The sequence below is a fragment of the Martes martes genome (assembly GCF_963455335.1).
Source record: "Martes martes genome assembly, chromosome: 18".
In the NCBI taxonomy this organism is placed as follows: domain Eukaryota; kingdom Metazoa; phylum Chordata; class Mammalia; order Carnivora; family Mustelidae; genus Martes; species Martes martes.
This window is the reverse complement of record NC_137906.1, coordinates 16,372,079-16,395,029: the sequence shown is the minus strand read 5'-3', so window position 1 is coordinate 16,395,029 and position 22,951 is coordinate 16,372,079.

Genomic DNA, 22,951 nt, shown 5'->3' with positions numbered 1-22,951 from the left:
CAAAAGAGTTCTTTCTTCTTAGAAAGGTCTGCCCTCAAGTGAAACTATGTCTCCAGAGTCTAAATGGGGGTTTCATTTAGACTCTGGACTAAGAGTCCACAGAGATGAGGGATAAGGCTAAGCCACAGAGGTGAGGGAAATACTCAACTCCAGTGCCATCTCCTCCCTGTCTCACCGGTGAGTACCTCAGTACAACCCCAAGCCAGAGGAGCAGAAAACCTCACCCTAACTCACACTTACCTCACTTCCTTTACCAGGACACAGTATCTAGCTTTCAACACAACCCTACAAGGCATACTGCAGGTAAAAACTATGACAGCAAGCACAGGAATCACACTTCCTGTGGCAGAAGTGATGGGGAGAGCAGCCTGGACTTTAAAGTCTCTTCAATGTATGATACTGGGTCTAAGGGAAAAGTACACAAGAGGAAGAAGAGACAGTAAATGTGGGCAGAGATAGGAAACTCTAAGATAGTAACATGATTCTAGACAACAACACCATTACAGAAATCAAGAGTGCTTGCGCTGGCTTCATGAAGAGACTCAAAATTAACCAGAGGAAAGAATCATTGACAGTAAAGAATGTCCAGTAGAAACTTCCAAAAAAGAAACACAAAAACAAAAATTACAAAGACAGCACAGAACATCCAAGACTGGTAGATCATTTCAAAATGTGTAACACACACATAACAGGAATACCTATTCCTATAGGAGAATGAACGGAGAGATACTTGAAGCAATAATGACAGAGGATTTTCTGAAATTAATGGAGTTACCAAATCAAGATCCAGGAAAATCAAAACATCGAAAGCAGGATAAATACCAAAAGACACACACAAACAACGAATGAAAAACACCAATGTTGCCTAATCTAGAACATTCAGCCACAGATCATTAAAGACAAAGAAACTCTTCTGGAAATCTGGAGCAGGGGTTGGGAGTGGGTGGGGGAAGGGGGGGAGGGGAGCAGTAACACCTTACTCCAGAGGAAGAAGGGTAAGAATAACATCACACTTCTTTTCAGAAACCATGCCACCAAGAAGGATGTAATGTTTATACTGTTTAAAGGAACACTGAGCGAGAAACCTGTGGCCAGTGAAATGATCCTTCAAAACACACCACAGAGTAAGGAAAACCGTCAGGAATAATGACGGGCATTATTTCAATGACGAAGGGGTCAATTCTCCAAAAAGACACAACAATTTCTAATGTGCATGCATCAACAACAGAGTATCAGAGCACACGAAGCAGAAACTGAAAATATTGCTGGTTGGGAACAGATGAATCCATTCCTACAGCAGGAGAATTCAAAACCCTCTTATCAGTCACTGACAGACCCAGAGATGCAGAAGTTCCATGAGAACACAGGTGAACTGACCAGCATCACCCATCCACTGCATCCACTAACATCGGCAGAATACTTCACTCAACATTGAGGTAGAGACATTCTTCTCAAGCTCACATGGAACAGTGACCGAGAGAGCCCATATTCGGGGCCACACAACACATGTGAACCACCAGAGGAATCGAAACCACAGGAACTCTGCTCTCAGACCACAGATAACTCAAACTAGAGATCGAGAACAGAAAGACAGCTGGAGGGCGACCAAAAAATGGAGATTCAACAGCCCACTTCTAAAGAAGACATGGGTGGGAGGGCAGGTGGGTGGAGGGATGGGTGGAGGAGGTGAAGGGGACGAAGAGTGCACTTCCTGTGCTGAGCACTGAGAAATGTACAGAATTGGGGAGTCATGTTGTACACCTGAAACTCCCATTGCACTGTTTGCCAATTATGCTTGAACTTAAAAAAAAAATATGGATCAAGGCGGCACTTCAATAGAAATTGAAAACTACATCAATCTAGGTGATAATCAAAATTGATGTATTGGAGGGAAATTTGTAGTACTGAATGGACATAAAAATGTCCAGTGACTATAAAATTTTCTGCTTATTTAAGAATGAAAGTACAGAAGGTAACTAGTATACTTACAGCGAGGACGGTTCTCCAGAGGTAAATGAGGAAGGCACAGGTTCCCCAGGAGGTAGTTAAAATGAGAAGCTTCCACAGAACTTCAATCACATCAGGGCCAAGACGGAAATGGTCAAGCAAGGAAAGGACAAGCTGAAATACCATTTGAGACAATGAGGAATCTCAAAGACATTTACTGTGTATCTGTCACAAAGATACACAAAGATACACTTTACAAACCTTCGACCAGCCTCCAGGAGGTAAGCATACCTCTCAACTACCTCCTCCTGGAGGAGAAGGAGCACAGAGGGATTTCCAAGGAGCTGGGGCAAACTTTTGGGAGTGATGAGTGTGTTTATCATCTTACCACGATGATGGCTTCCTTGTTCCTTACCTATGTCCAATACAAACAGTATTCTTTGAAAAGATGTTGTGATCACATATACATTACAGCACACTGAAGCTGTAGGCGAAATCTAATAGACAAATCTTAAGAGATTTTATTTTACCTACAAGCACATTGCAATTTTTTTCTAGAACTAACAGAACTTGCGAATTTATAAGCCAACATAAAATAGACAAGTCAATGTAAACTTAAAATAGGTGAGAAGTCAGTGACTTCTATTGTACATACATGAAGGAGCTGGATAAACTCCTTTGGAACATTTCCAAAAAGACACCCAAAATTTACAGAAGAATGAGAGAAAGCATGAATATAATGTACTAGAGGTACAAATGAGCATGTTATATGGACAGATGTTTATAGGTTAGGACATATGTGAGAGAGACAGGAGGCTGCTCGTTAATACGATATGTGATTATTGTCCAATAAAAATAAATTAGAGTTATTGCTTAGTTTCTGAAAACATTGAAGTTTTCTTTCAATGCTCACTCTGATTCTGAATCACAGTCCAAGATGTCAGATTTCTGAAGTACATAAGGATTTGCATAATCAGGTGTTCATGTATGTTCTAAGGATAACTGTGAGGTTTAGTATCTCCAAAAAGCCAATGGTAGGAATTCATGTTTCTATTTCTTAGTATTGTAATTAAATCATACAATAGCAACTATAAAAATTTAACTTTCTAAAGAGAGAAAATATTAATGAATGTATTTATTTATTTGAAAGAGAGAGGGGGAAGGGCAGAGGGAGACTGAGCAGCCGACTGCCAGCTGAGCAGGGAGCCCAATCAGGGCTCAATCCCAGGACCCTGGAATCATGACCCAAGCCTAAGGCAGACACTTAAGGGCCTGAACCACCCAGGTGCCTGTGAATTCTAAGAATACGAAATTCCTGGATAAGAACACCAAGGCAAGGAACACATCATTTTACAAAAACTACATTTAGAAGAAGTATTTCAGGAGAAAAGACACTAATAATGCAATTCACACTAATTCACACCAAGCTTGAATTTTGTGCAAACACACCTCTCTAGAAAGGAGCTCCTGAAATCTGTAACATTTTCCTCTTCAGCCCTCACAGCTGAGGTCAGGAAAATGTGTACTCGTGGGAAACGTACACTGTCTTTGAATAGTCACTGTCTGAAAGAGAGCAGTAGCTGTCAGCACAATGGTTGATCATGGGGATCAAATGCACAAAAGACAGAGGCCATCTTGTCAGGAATGTAAAACACGCCCAGTTGTGGGCACTCAGTACATCTGGCAGCTGTCTGGATGCTGTTAGCAGTAGCTGAGTCTTAACTAGATGACAGCCAGCGGGGCCAAAAACACTAGGTTCTCAGACAGTGGCCATGTGAGCAGGTGGAGGTGGAAAATGCAAGACCAGTTCGTTTAGGCAAGAGCTCAGAGAAGAGGTAGGGTGCGAAAGGTGAACTGATCCAGGAGATGCAGCCTAGGTAGAGGGGAATGATTCCAGTCAAGACGACCAAGAAATTCCCTCTTCTGAAGACTCAAATGAAACAGAATGAAGTCTATTTTGACTAGAGGTCTTCATGTGGGATGAGTCTGCCTCAATACAAGCATCCTTCCTGACTACTGACACTTCCAAACCCCTCTTTCATAATCTGGTGCAAGTGGATCTAAAGAAGTCTACTTATTTCCAGGGGTGTTCCCTAACTGTTGGCTGACTCTCTCTTTCTCCTGGCGGTACAGGTTTTACTTTTTCATGATAGAGTGAAATATTCATGCTGGGAACCACGTATTTCTTTATATTTGGACAATCCTCAGGACATCTAGAACTTTCTTATTTTTGGGAAAACAACACTCTGCACATACTTGGCCAAGGAAAGGACAACAACTCATTCACTTCCTGATCACATCACTCCTAGTGATTTTCCGGTGACATATATCCCAGCAGGATGCAGTCACTTAGTGTCTTCTGGGATCTCAGGTCTCCATGGACCTGGTGGGACACACGGTCCCTGGGGACAGCCTCCAAGACCAGAAGGAAAGGGCTGATTCAGAAGTTGCTAAAAGTCAACAAACCAAGAAGCACAGAGCACAAAGGACATTTGACTTTTTAACACTCTAGTCCCAACACCCATGCTTGAGATACCCAGGGCTGTCAAACCTCACAAATATAAACAATGTGCTGACAGGAAAACAAACTGCACAGAAGATGGACCCTGAATTTACCAGGCTTGCAGCAGGATCTTCACTGGGCTTCCAGAGGACAATCTAATACCCCTAGCTCCTATAAATTAGAATTCCTGACATTTTCAAAGACAATTTTAAAGAGATATAATGTACATATCACACAAGCCCCCTATTTAGGACAAAGAGCTCAATGTCTTCTCCTATCTTCACAAATCCTTCCTCTTGACACTATAAACCTGGTGTCTTCAGGTTTCCATCCTACCAAAGCTGCTCTTCTTGGACCAAGCAGCACAGACAGGACCCAAAACAGGAGGGAAATGCCTGTGGCCTCAACCTCTTCAGGTTGACCCAGAAACCTGCCCTGTGGTGCCCAGACACCAGAAAGAATGGTTGTTCTTCTGAAGTTACCATCAAGAACCCCATGAAAAAGCTGCTATTTAACCACCATGCAAAAGAACCCAGTCGGAAGGAAGACACCGCTATCAGCTCATGGCATCCAAGTAGCTCAAAGTGCCCAAGTCTTGGTTTGGATCAAGTCATGATCTCATGGTCCTGAGGTTGAGCCCCTCTTTGGGCTCTGTGCTCACTGCACAGCTGGTTTGGGATTCTCTCTTTCCCACCCTCTCTGCTCTTCCCCCACACCTGTGCCCTATTTCTCTATTCCTCAAATAAATCATATAAAACAAAACAAAAGAGGAAAAGGGGGGGGAGGAGGAGGAGGAGGAGGAGAAGGAGACCAGTGAAGTGTCACATTTACTCACATTTGGGTGTGGGGAACTGGGACACTGGAGCAAGAGGAGCCAGAAGAAGAGCCTTTGCACCATCATGTCCTGGTCCTTTTAAGGGGCACTGTGGGCCCAGGGAGGAGGTGGAGATGGTTGGGGGGCAGTGGAAGGAGGGGTGGGGGAGTTAGGGAGGGTGGGGAGGGGAGAGAGTGGTAATTAGGGATGGGAATAGGGAGGAAATAGAGGGTAGGATGGGGAAGGTGTTGGTCAGGAGAAGAAGGGGTCAGGGACAGTGTCAGGGTCAGATTAAATACTCGAGGGGAAGGAGCACGGTTCACAAAGGTTAGGAGGTCAGCAGGTTAGTAAAGCACAAGGTCAGCAGGACACATTAGCAGGTAAAGTGAACTCTCAGGAGCAGTTGGTGTGGAGAATCCATCCTCCACCAAGCCTTCCTGGGTTTGAACGTTTCCTTAGCAACCTAGAAACATTCTAACCTCTCCACCAATCAGCTGCCTTTGCCCCTAGTAGCTCAACATGGATGCCACAGGTGACCTCGTTGGTACAAAGCCCCTTCCCACCTGATACCCCACCACGTGCCATCCCAACGACAGGTCCTCTCTGGAACTTTGGCCATCCTTCTTGTTTGCTCCCTCCAACCCAGGTCCCTGTTTCCTCTTCTGGGCGCTCTCTCCTTCCTATCCAAACTCCCATCTGAGAGCCACTGGCTGAAAAACGTAGAAAGCAAGGGAGGACAAAACTGCAACAACAATCAAATACACAAGCAGAGTAGGAGGTTCCAGCCCTCTCTCGGCAACTCAACGCAGACAGAACATCTACAAGATGTAGATCTTGATGGCAAACCATCTGAATCCCATTGCTGTCTCCATACATCTGTCCACATCCACTGATTTTAGGCACATAGGAGACCGTTATAAAAACGCGCCCAATTTACTTTAGCCATAAGGGAAATTTCAGTTTTTTTTCAGACGCATGAATTCAGGCAACAACAGAGCATCTTGTGGTAACATAATGTGCTAGAAATCACTGATAAAAGGCGAACTAGAAATTCCCATATGTTTAGAAATTGAGAAGTACCTCTATCAATGGAACAGGAGTAAAGAAATAGAAAAGAGGGGCGCCTGGGTGGCTCAGTGGGTTAAAGCCTCTGCCTTCAGCTCAGGTCATGATCTCAGGGTCCTGGGATCAAGCCCAGCATCAGGCTCTGTGCTCAGCAGGGAGCCTGCTTCCCCCTCTCTCTCTGCCTGCCTCTCTGCCAACTTGTGATCTCTCTCTCTCTCTGTCAAATAAGTAAATAAAATTAAAAAAAAAAGAAATAGAAAAGAAAAAGAACAACACTGGTAGTGAATGATACGAGCATGATACAATTGTAATCAAATATGTCTTCTGCGCTGGAATATCCTCCGGTATTAGTGTGAGAAGACTGCACGGTCTCAAAATCATCCCTAATTGGCCGAGACATTGGAACACCTCCAACAGAGTAGATCTGTCACTTCTCTTTGTGACCCTCCTACCCACTAGCTTCGGCTTTACATGATGAACCTCACAGGGAAACAATCCAACCAGACTCTCATGGCATCTCCTGGGTCCTCCAGGAATGAGAGCATTTTAAGAGATGACTTTCATCAGCTTCTCCCCTGGTGGATCCAGGACAACACAGCCAAGGAGGTGGGCAGGGCCAGGGACCCAGGAGACTAGACAAACCCCTTGTTATCCTCTCTCCTGGGCCCTGTCCTGAGCTGAACTTCCTAAAAACTGTGTCTCACCGGGACTCTCAGGATGTTTCCTCAACTCCTTCTGGCCCAAGACAGCTGAATATCAGTGCTCTACAAACCACCACTTTATTATTATGTAAATTTCTTGTAAACAGGAACCCTTCTAGTACTGCTTAAATAGAACAACAGCTTTTTTTTTCTAATTAACATATATTTTTTTATTTCATGGAGAGAGGTCTGTGATTCACCAGTCTTACACAATTCAAGCACTCACCAAAGCACATACCCTCCCCAATGTCCATCCCCCAGCCACCCCATCCTTCCCACCCACTTCCACTCCTGCCACCCTCAGGAGAACATCATCTTAAACATACATATACAGAAACCATAAAAAACAAGCCAACAACAAAACAAGAATAACAAAACAAAGTATTAAATTCTGCTTAGATGCCACTGTCCACCTCAAGAGCCCCAGAGTTGGGCTGCCCTGGTTGTAGAAGGAGAGACCAGCTATGGAAGGGGTGGAGTCAGACTAGTCCAAAAGTGAACAGGAGAGAGGCGCAGCCTGTAAGGGGGACCAGGGACTTCCATGAAGGATAGCCAGAGTCACCTTGATTACAACTGGAATCGGGAGCAGGGAAAGAAGCAGGGAACAGAGTTTGGGGGCCTCGAACAGATGAGATCACTCATGGAGTTGAGGAGGTGTCCCCAAAGTCAGTGTCAGCCTCTCCTCTATGAAACCCTTTGTAGCCCCTGGAGACAAGCCGGGAGCCTAGAGTTTGAGATCCAGCTGTCCCGCTTACCTGCTGTTTGGCCCGGTGCTCGTTTCCTTCAGTGAACGGGGAGTGTCCATGCCTGTGTCCATAACTGTGTGGAGGACAAGAAGAAGCCACATGGTGAGAACACATAGACATTGGCGTCATCATCTCCATGGGCTGAATGTCTTCGGAGATCCAGTGCCTCATGTCTCACAGCTGTTAATGGCAGCCCGGGTGACAACCACAGGTCCCTCCTGTTTCAGGCCTGTGCTATGCCCTGCCCTTTGCCCACATCAGCTCTTGGGCTCCAGATGGCAGGAGGACCCCATGAACTGTGGGGAGAAGTCTGGGCCCCTGGCGAGACTGAGAGATTCCTGGACTGTGGGAAATGTGATCTAGTGAGGGATTGTACAGGGCTGGGGAACTGAGCTCCGGAGCTCCCTGGAAGGATTGGGGGACTGGGCACCCGTGGAAAGGGCTGGAGGCATCTTACAAGATTCCTGGGTCCCCACAGGGCAGATCCCTCCCACACTCCTGCTGGTGGTGGCGGGGATCTGGAAGCAGCAGCAGCAGCAGATCAATGGGATGCTGGATGGAGCTGGGAAGAATGGTCTGGCAAGTAAGTGGAATCACCAGGCTGGGATACCCTTGGTCTCTTCCTCCTTGCCCAGCCACCTCACCACCTCTGACCCTGACCTCACCCTCCAGCAGGGCGTGGGAAAGCCAGGCAGAGGTGGACACCCGCAGCCAAGGAAGGGTCCCTCCCCAGACCTCTGTGTCCTGGTTGTTGAACAGAGAGAAGGAGTCACCCGGGGCCCAGAATCTGGCCCCAGAGTGCTCTCTGATGGGGCCTGGGGAGAATCCTGGAGGAACAGAATGTAGCACTGGCTCATAGTCTAAAAAGTAAACGTTTATTAAGGAAATGGAAAAAACAAGTTGACAGTTGAGCCTCTGGAGGAGAACAGGACCAGTTTCCATTTTTCCAATTTCTACTTTTTGCCTAGAAAATTACTTCACCTCTCTTACTCTCTGTGTCCTTCTCTGTGATGTGGGGACAGCAGGCTTCATTCCTCAGGGCATAGATGCCAAGATTCATCGAGATCGGTCATAGAAACCATGAAACTAGTTTAAACTGATTTTTATACCTATCACTACCATCATTTTTTTTTAAGATTGAACTTATTTTTCTCAGCATTATGCTAAATAAGCTTTATATTTATATTTACTTTCTTAAAAATATTTTATTATTTGAGAGACAGCAAGCACAAGTCGTGGGCAGACGCAGAGGGAGAGGGAGAAGCAGCCTCCTTGCTGAGCAGGGAGATGGATGAGGGGCTCGATCCCAGCACCCTGAGATCAAGATGCCAGTTAAAGGCAGATGCTTAACTGACTGAGCCACCCAGCCACTAGGGCCGCTGAGGAGCTGCCAGTGCTGCGGTGGGAACAGCCCCAACCCTGGCCCCTAGCAGGAGCGATACAGCCAGCTGCCACCATGGACACCGCAGCCTCCCCCAGCCCTGGGATCTCCATGTTAGCGGCGCGCACCTCCCCCCCCCACGCCCGGCTTGGCCCCAGAGTCAGCCTTCGCCAGCCCGGCCTGCCCCCAGCCCTTCCTCCCCTTCCACCCCCTCAGCTCCTAGCACGTACCGGGTCGGGCTCTTCTTGTCGCCCATGGTCAAGGATGGGCTGTACCCCCGCCCGCTCCCATAAAGCCTAAACCTGCGCCGCTTGGAGGAGAAACGCCATCCATGGAGTCCTTGTGGTCCAGCCCCTCTCCCTTCACCGTGCCCGTCCTCAGCCCTACCTAGGCCGCTGGGCCTCAAGCTCCCCCTGCCACTGCCGCTTGAGCCTCCACAGCTGCCAGTCTCCGGAGGAGACCAGCTCCCTCCTGCGCTGCCTCCGCCTAGTGACTGAGGAGGGGCGGGGCCGGGCGACAAGGTGGGGCCCTGGAGCAGGGAGGAGGTGGCCTGGCATGGAGGACATGGGCCAGCTGTCAGGCTGTCGGTGCGCGCGCCCGGGAAGGTGTGCTCGCTGGGGGCGCGTGGGCCTGCTGGTGACCCTGCGGCCCAGCGAGGAGGAGCCAGCAAGCCAGACAAGTGGAGATGGGCTCGGGACCCTGCAAGTCCCCCTTAAGGGGCTGTAGCGGGGACCCAGGCCAGAAGCGGCCCCCAGGGAAGCATTTCTGTGCACTTTGTGCAACTTGCAGCTGCACTGGGGCTTGCAACTGCCGGCACTGCTTGCTATGCCTCCAGGCTTGGAGTGCCCTGGGAGCCAGCGGGCCTCTTTCTTTGGGCCCAGGTTCCCCTGCTCCCTTCTGCTCTTCTGCCACCAGGAGCTTTGGAGCAGCCTCTCCTAAAGTCCTGGCCTCCTGCCCATACCCCAGTCTGAAGCCCCTTCCCAGGCCCCTGAGGCAGGAGAGATCTGTGCTGACAAAATAAAGACAGCAATGCATACCCTGGGAAGCAGAATCCACACGTTACAACACAGAGACCAAAGGCCTAATTCCACGTGCTCCATCAGACCCTGTCCAGACACCACTGCGGGGGTGGGGGGGTGGGGGGTGGGCAGTCATTCACAAACTCTCTGCTGCCTGGGACTACTGATTTTAATGATGACATGCCATGTTCTTCAAGGAATTGTGTAATTTTCTGAATGAGTCAAGTGACAAACAGTACAGTCAGCAGTATTATACTGCATATTCTCAGCCCATTTTCAAGAATATATTTTCAGGAGCCCATTTTCAGGGCTCAGCGGGTTAAGCATCCAACTCCGGACTCTGGCTCAGTTCATGATCTTGGGGTCCTGGGATGGAGCCCTCAGTCTGGCTCCTGGCTCAGTGCAGAGTCTACTTGACATTCTCGCTCTCTCCCTCTACCTTCCCCCTGCCCACGCTGGAGACTCTCAAATAAACAACTATCTTTAAAAGAATAAATAAAACTTAAAAACAAACAAACAAAAACAAAAACAAAACCCTCCTTACCTAAAAAGGAAGGAGGGAACCATGGGGAGGAAGACACCACCAACAAAAAGGCCCTCCTGACAGAGCCAAAGAGAAACTGAGAGCCAAAAGACTGCAGCCCGTGTCATTTGGGGATCCACTATGACCTGAAGTTCTACTGAACTGAGTTAGTGCTGACAACTTCCTCAAGTAGCTGCCATTTACCAAAATAGCTTTTATTAATCTTGGAATTTCTTCAGCATTGACAGAAGCACAGAAGAAGCATATGCCACATGAGGAATGCACTCCAACCTCCCATCCCAGTAACTGAGAGGATACACTCACAAGTTAGCTGGCCTAGTTCGGGATATGGCAGGCAACTAAGGAAAAGTTGATTAGCCTGTACACAAAGCTTCCACCTTTAAATTGTCCCCAGCCCAATGAGCTAAATGGCAGAGGCTACAGAAATAACCTACAGAAGTAACTATCCCTCGCCCCAAAAGAAAGGAGCGTGCACGCTGCCCAAAAAGGCAAAGGTGTACCTTCACACTGTCTAGAAAGAGGTTCTCATCACTCTGTAGTTTCACATTCTGCTCTGATTTCTCAAAACACTTGCCACTGGCCACAATTATTTCACTTTTCTGTTTACTTGCTGATTTTCTCCTCTTCTCCACAGTATTCCAAACTCCATGAGAAAAAGGACCTTGTCTGTTTTTCCACCACTGGACACCAGAGCCCATTTGGAGGTGTGCTCAAGAAAAACCTGTCAAATAAGCACAACTACCCAGATAATTTACTGGAAGGTCAGCAAGTATATAGAAGATCGAGTCAGTACCAATAAATCACTAAGTCCAATGTAATAGCAAATACAAAAAAAATTACCACCGTTTGGGGATAAGGGCAATCTTACAGGCCAAAATGTTGGGTCAAGTTGGATGGTTCAGAAGACACGTAGTTTTTCCATGTATTTCATGGAAAAAGTGTATGAAAGACAAACACTACAGTAAAACCCATGTGACTTAAGGAGCAAAACCACTGTGGTGGATGACCCCAAACCACAGGGAAGAAGCCTGACTCTACCCCAGATTAGCTACACCCCAGCCCTGTTTTCTGGGAGTTGTTTTTTTTTTTTATCTGAAAATCATTACCTCAGGGCGATGCACTTTTGAGGCAAGATTAGAACTTTCACATCTCACTAAGGATGAATGTTTTCCCCAAAAACTTCTAAAGTACTTCATGACTATCCAAGGGCTATTGAGTTGTTAGGCCACCTGAATTTGAGGAGAAAAACATCCAAACTTACAACTTCAAAAAATGAGGGAGTTCCAGAACAAAGGAAATGTTTTACAAACAAAACAGTGTACCAACTTCTCATTCAATATCCTCAGTACCAACTTTTTTCCTTTTAAGTGACATGGTCTTAGGACACATCTAAAGCAAATTCCTCACTTCTCCCTGCAAAAGCTCTAAAAACTTGTCAAGGAGATGGCATGCAAATAAACATGATTTGACCCTAGTATCCAATAAAATCGGGCACCGAAGACTAGAAAAGTTCTAAATCCATGGGAATTACCCAACACCAAATTTTACCAACTGTCCAGTGAGTGTCACTTAAGCAGTAGCTGAGGGTCCAAATGAGGCGCTAGGATCAAAGAGGCCCTAGTCAGCTCCTGCTGCAGCAGTGTCTTGGCCAGCTTTACTTCCAAAGAAGACATGACTGGATTCAGAGAAGCAGCAAGACCAAAGCAAAGTACATCGAATCTACCACCGAGTCTAAGAAGTTACTCTGCTCAACACTCAGGAACGTCCACAAAAGGGTTAAGTAAAGTTGTTAATTGGCAGGGGTGGTTCATTCTAAAAGCTGATGGCATCATCCTTCATGACACTGGAAACCCTACTTTATCTATCTCTCTTATCACCTAGGAAAGGGATAGTTTCCTCCCCACCCACAGCCACCTTCAATATACACTCCTTTATTTCCTATGTTGAAAGGCTTAGGGTAGAGTTCTCTCAGCATGGTGAGGAGGCAACCTTCCCGGCCGGGAGCAGGTGAGCCCTCCAGGCTCCTAAGTTGTATCACAGACAAACAGGAGAAAACCACAGGATGCGATGGAAATCTTCCTGAATCGGTTTGTGGTGATCCTTGCACAAGTCTTTAAAACAACTGAAATTCAATGAATTGTGCACTTACCATGAGTTACTTCAACAGGATGTAAATCATATCTCCATAAAACTATACAATAAATCACCAGCAAGGGGCAGAGTGCGATGACACAGTTAGAAAAAAGAGTGTATCCAAGACCCAAAGAGACCCTCCATATGACTGACACATCCAAGGTGGCGCCACTTTTCAGAGTGTTAAGTCCTCTGATCTTGGAAATCTGCGTTCAAATCCTACTCAAGCAGAGACCTCAAAAAATTACATGAAAACCCTTAAAGAGAAGAGAGAAGTAACCTGTTCCTGAAATAGTCCGTCTTCAGTAATCTCCTACATTCATTAAAAATAGAATCTTTGTCAGTCCTTTCCGACATAATGTGTTTTTCCTTTTCTTCTTAAACAAAGTTGAGATAATTATTGTTATCACAATTGAAAGAATCCTAAATAATAAATTAATTGGTTTTGTACTTGGAATAATTTTCTAAAAGTAGAATAAATATGTCAAAATATATTTTAAAACAAAACAAAACAAAAAATCAGAATGTCACTGTCATCATCTGTAACTCTTGAGCAAACTTCAAACATTTCTATGGCTTTTAAAATCAAAATCTCTCACGTGCTTCCAAAAAGTTGGTAAGTCAGATTTTTTGTAAGAACCATGTAGAAACTGAAATGCATTTCATTACGAGATAATTATTCCCTGCAATACATCAGATATAAACTTGACTTTGGTTTTGCTCTTCACCAGTAAAGTTTTCAAGTCCTTAGGGGCTTCCTAGTCATTTACTTGAACATCATCTAAGGGAACACTCAAAGCAAAACCACAATAAAGAGGTTTGGCCTCTGAGGGATTCTACATGTAAAAAAACAGGACGCATAAATAAAACACAATCACTACTGCTTTAAATAACAAATACATTTCTAAACTTTCATGCTATTTGATGGAATTCCCTGTTTCAGAGAGTAAAACAAAATCTATTCAGCTCCCAGTAAGTGCTTTTTCTTTTCTTTTTAAAAAGATTTTATTTACCTGACAGACAGAGATCACAAGTAGGCAGAGAGGCAGACAGAAAGAGGAGCAGGCTCCCTGCTGAGCAGAGAACCCAATGTGGGGACAGGATCCCAGGACCCCAAGACCATGACCCCAGCTGTGCGAGGCAGCAAGGTCCGGGCCCAGAGGTTGCAGGGTGCCGGTGGTGGCGCCCTGTCCACTCCCTGGTCCCTGTTTCGGTCCCCGGAAAGGGTGGGTGGGTGGTCGCCTGAGCCACAGCCTCAGCCTGAGCCTCAGCGCTGGATTCCTAGGAAATTGCAAGGGCTCACCAGCGCCTGTGTTTTGCTGTTTCTCCCCCCCCCTTTCCCTGCTCCTTGTCTCTTCCCTCCCCTTTCCCCCACTCCTCCAAAAGCCAAAAGGAGGAGCGAACCTGCTGCAGATGAAGGCTTTTGGGATTGGGGCGTCTGCACCTTCTGAAGCAGCGCGGAAGCCTTGAAATGCAGCATCTGCGGTGTGAGGGAAGGCACCTCCACCAGGTACTTGAAGATCTGGGTTATCTTCGGTGGAAGGACTTGTGTTGTTTAAGGTGTGGGAGAGGGTAGAGCGCTATCCTTGAGGCCGTCTTTCCAACTTGTTGATGATGGCTTTTATGCATTTGGGGGCCATTGACATGTGGTTTTGGATGTATGTATTTTGTGTGTATTTCCCCGCCACCGCCTCACCCTGCCCCAGGATCTCCATTTTAGCGGCGCCTGCCTCCGCACACCCCAGATGGCCCCGGAGACTAGTTGCCTTCGGCCCCCGCCGCCCCCAGCCCTCCCTCCCCTTCCACCCCCTCAGCTCTGAGCAGGTACCTGGTTGGGCTCTTCTTGTCGCCCCTGGTCATGGATGGGCTGTACCCCCACCACCGCCCCAGGCCGAAAGCGGTGCTGCTGGGAGGAGAAGCGCAGTCCGCGGAGTCGTCACGGACCAGCCCCCCTCCCTTCCCCGCCCTTCCAAAGCCCTACCTCAGCCCGACCTCAACCGCTGGGCCTCGAGCTTCCACCACCGCCTCTGCTTGCGCCGCTGCAGCTGCCAGTCTCCTTGCCAGTCTCCCTCCTGCCTGCGCCGCCTTCTCCAAGTGACTGATGAGGGGCAGGGTCGGGCGCCGCGCCGTGGTGTGGAGTGGTGTGGCATGGCGCGGCGTGGCCTGGTGTGGCGTGTGCCGTGCTGTCGGTGCACGCGCCCGGGTGGGTGTGCTCCCTGGGGGCGTGCGGGACTGCTGGTGACCGGGCAGCTTGGTCAGGCGAAGCGTGTGAGCCCAGCAAGCGGTGATGGGCTCTGGACCCCGCGTGTCTGCCCTAAGGGGGGGCTGCATTTTCAGTGCGTGAGTTTTGTGATTATGAGTTTTGTATGTATGAGTTTGCCTGAGTATGTATGAGTTTTGTGATTATGTCAAATTTATTCCTAAATCATTTAAGGTTTGATGTTTTTTGTAACTGGGATTGTTCTTAATCTCTTAATCTCATTTTTGCACTGCTCATTTTTGGTGTGTAAGACTACAACTTGTCTTGTGTACTGATCCTGCATCGTGCAACTATGCTGGACATACTGAGGTCTAATTGCATTTTTGTGGATTAATTTTTTTCTATAGAAGAATTCTATAGAAGAATTTTTTCTATAGTATCTTCTGAAAATAGAGACATTTTCACTTCTTCCACTCTTATCCATACTCCTATTATTTCTTTTTCTTGCTAAATACCCTAGATAGAATTTCCAAAAAAATGTTGAATAAAAGTGGCATTGCAGGCTTTTTTTCTTGTTCCTGACCCTAGGGAGGATCCATCTAGCCTTTTACCATTAAATATGGTAGTGCGGGTTTTCATATACAGCTTTTATAACGTTAAGAAAGTTCGCTTTTATTCAGTTGAGAGATTTTTATCACCAAAGGATGCTGACATTCAACCACGTTTTTCTTCTATATCTATAGAGCTAACCATGTGGTTTATCCTTTTATTAATATGGTATACTAATTATATTGATTAAATATCACATTATTTATTTATTTATCAGAGAAAGATTGAGAGAGACAGACAGACAGACAAGGGAAGGAACACAAGCAGGGGCAGTTGGAGAGGGAGAAACAGGCCCTCTGCTGAGCTGGAAGCCTTATGCGGGGCTTGATCCCAGGACCTTGGGATCATGACCTGAGTTGAAGGCAGATGCCCAATGACTGAACCACCCAGGTGCCCCTAAATACCACATTTTGAGCAAACTTTGCATACCTGAGATAAATCCTTTTCGGCCACAGCATTTTATGTGTTGCTGAATTCAGTTTACTAGCATTAGTATTGAAGACTTTTGTGTCTACAGTTATAAGAGGTATTGGTCTATAATTTCATATTCTTGTGTTATCTTTACCTGGTTTTGGGATCTGGCTAATACTGACTCTCACAGAATGAATGCGAAGTGTTCTCTCCACTTCTACTTTTTGAACGATTTTTGAATCTTCCTTAAATGTTTTGACAGAATTCACCAGTGTGCCATCTGGTCCCAGATTTTTCTTTATGGAAAGTTTTTTGATTACATGTTCAATTATTTTACTTGTTTTAGTTCTATTCAGATTTTGTACTTTGGGGTTAAGATTAAGTAATTTGAGTCTTTCTAGGAATCTGCCAAATTTCTTTAGTTTTCTAATTTATTAGCATGCAATTGTTCCTAGTATTGCAATTTAATTCTTTTTATTTCTATAAGGCTAATAGTAATGCCTCTCTTTCATTCCAGATTTTTTCATAATTTGATATTTTTATCTTATTTTTGGTAAGAAGAGCCAAAAATCTGTCAGTTGCTCATCTCTTTAAAGAATTAGCTTTTGTATATAGATTTTCTCTGTTGTATCTTATTTTATTCATATCAGATCTCATCTTTCAAAATTTCTTTCCTTTTGCTTGTCTTTTAACTCGTTCTTCCTTTTATAATGTTTTTATTTTTATTTATTTATTTGAGAGACAGAAAGAGGGAGCGGGAAGGGAAGAGCCGAGGGACAAAAGCAGTCCTCGCTGAGCACAGAACCCAACACGGGGCTTGACCCCACAACCCTGAGATCATGACCTGAGCCAAAACCAAGAATTGGTCACCTAACCAACTGAGCCACCCATAAGCCCCTAATTTGTTTTTCATTTTGTCATTCCTTAAGATGATAGGTTATTAACGTAATACCTTCTTCCTTTTTAAATATATGTTTACAATTCTAAGTTTCCCTCAAAAAAAAAAAAAGACTTACCTGTATCCCATAAGACTTTGTATTTTATATTTTCACTTTAAAGAGATGAGCAACTGACAGATTTTAGGCTTTCACTCATCTCAAGGTATTTTCTAACTTCTACTACGATTTCTTTTTTGACTCATGTCTCATTTAGGAGTGTGTTATTTATTTTCCACATATTTGTGAATTTTCTGTTTCCTTTTGTTAATGACTTTTATTTTATTGCATGGAGTTAGAGACCAAACGTTAAATGACTTTAGTTCTTCAACATTTATACTATACTTATAGGTCTTTTGGTTTTTCAGATTGGATAATCTGAATTGATCTGTATTTATATCCCCTGATTATTTCATCTACTACTACCATTGAGCTCATCTGGAGAATATTTTATTTCAGTTATAATGCAACTTTCATTTCATTCTGTTCTAATTTTATTTTTATTACATTCTTGATTTGGTGTGGCACCATTCTTGTACTTCCTGTGTCTTCTTTTTTTTTTTAAAGATTTTAATTATTTATTTGACAGACAGAGATTACAAGTAGGCAGAGAGGCAGGCAGAGAGAGAGAGGAGGAAGCAGGCTCCCTGCTGAACAGAGAGCCCAATGCTGGGCTAGATCCCAGGACCCTGGGATCATGACCTGAGCTGAAGGCAGAGGCTTTAACCCACTGAGCCACCCAGGTGCCACTGTGTATTCTTTAAATATGGTTTCTCTTCAGTTAACATATGAATACATATGGTTAACATATGGATACATAAGAATAACAGTTTTTGTCCACGTCTTTATCCATTCAACCTATATATGGAGTTCTTTGGAAATGGCTTTAATTGATTGTATTTTGTTCTTTTTCCCAGTGTATAGATAGCTATACTTCCCTTTTGCTGGAGTATCATGCAATTTCTTGAGAAAATTAAGATTTAAATTATATAATGTGGTAACTATAGAAAGTAGATCCTCCCCCTGGGTTTTGAAACGTAGCCTAAACATCAAGGCCAGATCTCCTGAGACTACATTTCACTCTGTTTTCCCCCCTACATACACATATTTGCACACTTCATCTGACTGTATTTTAATTATTAAACTGGGTATTGGAAAGCATATGTCTATTTATTTATTTACTGCTGTTTAATTTTGATGTTCTTTTCTAATTATACAATGATTCCCTTTTAGGTGCTACTACATGGAGTGTGCATCAGGAATGCAATAAAACTCTATTGGTTTTCTTACCACAGATGTAGATAGGCTTTCATTTGACTTGAGCTCCCAAATACACTCATAAGTAATACTTAGTACTATCTTTGATATTTTTTTCCTATGGCTAATTGGCCTACTGGTCAAGAAGCTCATGCCTAGGCACATCTACCTGTCTTTAGGCAATGACTTTCCTAGTGAAAAGTTGAGAAAAGCTGTTAGAGGCAGGTAGTTCAATAATTGCCGAGCTCCTGGCCAGTGCTAACTACAAACTCGGTAAAGTGAGCTTCCTTACAGAAGAGAGTAAAGTTTCATATATAATCTCTCCTCCTGTTTCCATAATTCCTATGTTTTGTATTAGAGAGTAAATAATTGGACTCTACTAATGTCTAGCTGCATGACTGTCAAATTATTTTACACATTTATATCTCAGTCTTCTCAACTTTAGTACGAAAATTATGATTTTTGCAGTGTTCTTTTTAAAAAAGTATTCTTGCATAAACCAAAATCTATGTAAATATTAGGTATTTTTATTACTACCATTATAATGAAACCTTATTCATCAAAAGGAGATTTATTATTTAGTGCTTATTTGTGACTTTCTACTTAAATTTCTTTATTTTCATAGTTAATAGAGCACTGTATTACCCTGCCAAGCCAGCAAGTACTCTTGAACCTTATCAAGACATGGAGCATAATAACTGAAAGCTATGCTGGAGTCAGACTTCATACTTATAAATCTTAGATTTACCACTTAATAATTTTGCCACACAAATCAAGCTACTTACCTTCTCTTGGCCTCAAGTTAACATACTTTACAATAACAATAATTACATTATATGTCCCAGAGAGTTATGATGAAGATTAGATGAGTACAGATAAAGAGGAATTTATAATATTATCAATAATAAATTTCACTTTGATCACTTGAAAACACGTTGGACAGAAAAGTAAATATTTTGCCTAACTAGTTAAACGGTTGCTTCAACACAAATAATATTTACCCCTTACCTGGATTTCTTAACAAGGAGATAGAATTTAGTGAAAAAAATGTGTTTAGTTGAGAGCAATCCCGTGAACCTGACCCATATTAGTAAATGCTTAAAATATAAGCCATAATCCATGAGCATATGATCAAACTTCAGAATTTTCAAAATGTTCATGGAATTTTCTTTGATTAAATCACTACTGAAAGGAAATAGGATTTTTGTATTTTTGTTTTGTAGGCTAAATTTTTAACAGTTTTACTGAGCTTTTTATCCCATACAAACTATTCATTTAAAGTGTATGATTCAATTTTTCTATTATAGTCACAGAATTACACAACCACCAACAGTATCAATTTGGAATATTTTCATCCTCCTCGAAAAGAAACCTCATACCCTCTGGAAGTTGCTTCTATTTTTCCCCAACTTCCCCTCCAGCTCTAGGTGACCATTAATCTACTTTTTGTCTTTATAGTTGTAAGGCATTTCATCTTCAACCGTGGGGAATAAAACAAAACAAAACAGAAAACCCAGAACAAATCTTTAAACACGAAAGGGTTAAATATTGCCAAGAACCTGGAAAGAGTGAAATCACACTAAAATCGCTCTTTTGTCCATTTTGAAAAATTATATATATTCTTTTAATAAGGCACCATATTGAATTCAGAAAGGTCGGGTTAGGATTCTGGGTACATCTGAATAAATCTGGGTGGATTACATCATAATTACATGAAAGAAATAATGTAGCTTTGGCATTGGGCATGCTTTACCATGTCACATTCTTTTAAAATGCAAATGGGGATGTTTCATTTTCCATGTGGAGAATATTAAGAAAGCTACTGGATTTAAACAAAGAAATGCAAGTATCAGTGCAAGTGACATGAACACATAATCCATCTTAATATTTCAGAGAGACCACTAAATTGTCTGGAATGTAGTGCTCTACCTTGCTTTACTTTCACTCTTTTTGAGAGCTATATGTGACAAGACAACTTTGGTTAATTTTATTTAATTTCAAACTGTGCAATACTTTAATCTTGACAGATGATTTTCTCTGAAGAATCAGTGACCTCAATATTGCATGTGTATATATTTCAATATTACTTGAAAGACTGTCTACACTTTCACTTTTTAAGGAATTTAGAAGTATCATGCCACTACCATTAATACATTTGTATACTTGTGTTGTTACGTAAATTACATAATGAATTAATAATATCTGTATCTAATTACCTTATGTTTATATCACTGCATTATTTTAATATAAAATCTGCATTAATTTATTGAATAGAGCTTTTCTAAAGTATGACTGTCAAATAAAAATTGTATATATTTAAGGTGGACAACGTGATTTCATATACATGTATATGAAATGATTACTATGACCAAGGTAATTAACATACCCATCACCTCAGTTGTTATTATTATTATTATTGGTGGCAAACACACTTAAGATCCACTTTCTTAGCAAATTCTAAGTATAAACTACATTATTATTAACTACAGTCACCATGCTGTACACATTAGGTCTCCAGAACTTATTCATCTAAAACTGAAAATCTGTACCTTGGGACCAACATCTCCCCATTTTCACAAACCTCAATAACCAATATTGTACTCTGCTTCCATTCATTTCATTTTTTTAGATTTCACGGATAAATGGGATCATGCAGTCTCTCTCTTTCTGTGTCTGGCTTCTTTCACTTAGCATAATGTCCTCTGGGTTCATCTGTGTTGCAGCAAATGACAGGATTTCTTTTTTAATAAAGCTGAATAATATTTTATGCCAATGTATCTATCACATTTAATCACATTTTCTTTATCCTTTATCCTCTGATGGACACTTTGATTGCATCAACAGTGTGACTATTGTAAATAATGCTGCAATAAACTTGGGAGTGCAGAGGTCTTAAGATAATGATTTAATTTCCTTTGGATATACACGCAGAAGTGGGATTGTTGAATCACATGGTAGTTCTGTTCTTTTAAATTTTTTGAGGAAACTGCATGCTGTCTTCTGCAATGGCCATAGCAATTTACATTCTACCAACAGTGCATGAAGTTTCCCCTTCTCCATATCCTCACCAACACTTAGGTTTTAACTTTTTAGTAACAGCCATCCTAACAGGTGTAAGGTATTATGATTTCAATTTGCATTTCCCTAATGATTCATGATTTACATAGATATTTATGCTGCATGATTTCAAATTATGTAATATTGCATTGGTTATATATTTACCTAATCATCTTAGTATGGGTGTGTCATCCCATATTCCAATAATACAAAATCCATGCTTTTATAGAACATGATCCATTAGACCATAGCAGTTCCTATCTTGTGACTTGCCCCTAAAATAATTAATTGATGCTTGTTAGGTCCTAAAAAGACAAACATAGCTTCTGCATTAATTATGTCCTGAGTATCTGGAAAGGTCTTGTTTTGTTTTGTTTTGTTTTTTTAAAGATTTTATTTACTTATTTGTCAGAGAGATAGAGTACAGGCAAGCAGAGGCAGAGGGAGAAGTAGGCCCCCTGCCCAACAAGAAGCCCAATGTGGGACTCGATCCCAGGATGCCGGGATCATGACCTGAGCCGAAGGCAGCTGCTCAACCAACTGAGGTACCCAGGTGGCCCTGGAAAGGTCTTGTTTTGATAAAAAAAATTAAAAATGAAAAATCAATAAAATTAATCTTTAAAGGCAATGAATACTAACTGGTAAAGGAAATATATTATGGACAAAACAATTTCCCAATTTTCCTTATCAAGCTAATATGCTGTAAGTACCTTATTTGTGCCAAAATGTGACATTTCAATTTTCAGAAGTAGAAAATATAACACTAAAAATCTGGAAGGTAATGTTTTATAATGTATGATAGCATATGATTTTTTTTTTTTTTACTTTCTACTGACATTTCCTGGAAGAAGGTGACATTGAAGAGAATGATGACTGAACAATGCAATTCAGAAATGAATGGAAAGGGATATATGACAACAAATAAGTTCTTCGTTCTGCTCTTATTTATTTATATTACTTTGGGAAAGTCATTAATTTTTATAGATCTGAATTAGTTTATTTATCTGAGAACTGAGAAGTCAGCACTCCGTGATTTCTAATAACCTGCACTGACATACCAATCTAAAATATTTATAAATAAACACTGATATAGTCTGTCATTTGATCCTTACTATGACTGACTGAAGTAAGCACAGCAGGATCTACTTTTACTGTTTTGTAGATATGAAATTTGAGCCTATGTCCTTGCATGTTTGTAAGGCAATTACATAGTAAAATCTACTAAAGAACCAGGTCTGCCAATGCTTGAATTAGTGCTTTCCGCTACATTTTTAAGTTACCTTTGATCATTATTATACACTATAACTTGTACATAATTCCTATTTGAGGAACTGGAAAGAGCAAGCACAAGTGAGATGACTCTTACTCCGCTGCTGCTGAATCATTTTTCTATAATATTAGTTAAAATTTACTTGGAAAAAATGTTTCTTCCACAATGGTAATGTGTGGAAAACTCACCAGCTTGGACATTATCTCATACCAACAAAATAATTACAATCGTTATAATTTGTGTGACGTATTTAATCACCCTGGTAATTAGTCTTCATTGAAATAGAGAAATGTCCATTTTCCATTACTTTGTAACCCATGTTTTGATTTTGTTTTCATTTACTTTAAGGGATAAAGGAT